General features: G+C 31.2%; 1 protein-coding gene across 15 annotated transcripts in view; it reads right to left on the bottom strand.

The window, feature by feature from the left end:
• The window catches only part of LOC106875208 (dual specificity calcium/calmodulin-dependent 3',5'-cyclic nucleotide phosphodiesterase 1A), a 1,568,460-nt gene that overhangs the window by 161,758 nt on the left and 1,405,350 nt on the right, over nucleotides 1–1,352 (bottom strand). The window lies entirely within an intron of this gene.

Genomic DNA, 1,352 nt, shown 5'->3' with positions numbered 1-1,352 from the left:
ATATATACAATGGGCTTCTTTCAGTTTCCGTTTACCAAATCCACTCACAAGGAATAAGCTGTTAGACAAAACTTAATATCCCAGTCATCTCAAACATTAAAATATAGGCTTTTGAGATATGATTTATCATGGTAGTGAATTGGTAGATGATGTTCTTCATTGAGCAGTTTTGTAGAGCCTGAGCCAGAGTTAGCACAATTGCTAGTTCTACCCTATCACTGTTTCTGGTGTTTGTTCAGCTTAACATTAATTTGTAATGCTTTGTGAAGAATTTAGAATTTAGGAGTTGAGTAGATACTTTAATAGAGTTTAGAGTGTCTGTGTTGAGTGGGGAAAGTGTTTTCTAAGAAGTGTGAAGTATCTTCTCATAACTGGCATTGCAAGCGGTAAATTGTATGGTGGGTTATACCAGCTAATGTTTCTATGTCCGTTGCATATTGGTGTGCTGATCTTTATTAACTTATCCATACAGCTGCTTGGAGATAGAGCATCATTATAGCGGTGTGAATTTATCAGTAAAGACTTGTTTGTAGCCAATAAATGTGAATTCTTGAGGGAAATGTTCTTAAATAAATGTCAAATATGGTTATCTCATTCTGAACCATAACACTGATGTTGATCACAACTCACCTCAACATTTTTATGCTGTGCTTTTATTGCTTGCATTTATATTTTTATTGTTTTCACGCACACATACACACACACTCACTCTCTCTCTTACACATACACACACACTCACTCTCTCTCTTACACATACACACACACTCACTCTCTCTCTTACACATACACACACATACAGCATTTAAAATGTGTTTTATTTTTTTTTACTTGGTTATTCTCAATTTACCTTCTAAATCTTTCTTTGAATATATTAATGATTATATATCAAAATCACCAACTTAGAATATCAATAGTAGCTAAATCTCTTATATATTTATTTACTATTTTTGCAACAAGGTTTTTATGGAAGATTTTTATTTCTTTATTGAGGTTTTTATAGTGTCTGTCACCTAATTTCCAGTCTATTTCCTACTTTCTAATATTTATTATATATGTGTATATCTGTAGTTGTAGATGTGTATGTATATCAATGTTTATGTGGGTATATATATATATATATATATATATAATTAATAAATTATAGGGTAGCAAAAAAATTTTAGAAATTTTATTTACCACCAGTGGTCTAGCGAGAGTAAAAAACAGTCAATAGACTATGTATTATTCATTTAAAATGCAGAGATGCCTATAATGGTACAGAATATAGATTGGTAAATGTTTTTATTTTTCATTCCCTTTCGAAATTATCCCTAATTTTGTGGTATGTAGTCTTTTGCTGCTATTTCTAGGGG

Source organism: Octopus bimaculoides, chromosome 1, assembly GCF_001194135.2.
Source record: "Octopus bimaculoides isolate UCB-OBI-ISO-001 chromosome 1, ASM119413v2, whole genome shotgun sequence".
Taxonomy (NCBI): Eukaryota; Metazoa; Mollusca; class Cephalopoda; order Octopoda; family Octopodidae; genus Octopus; species Octopus bimaculoides.
This window is presented reverse-complemented; position numbering and strand designations above follow the sequence as displayed.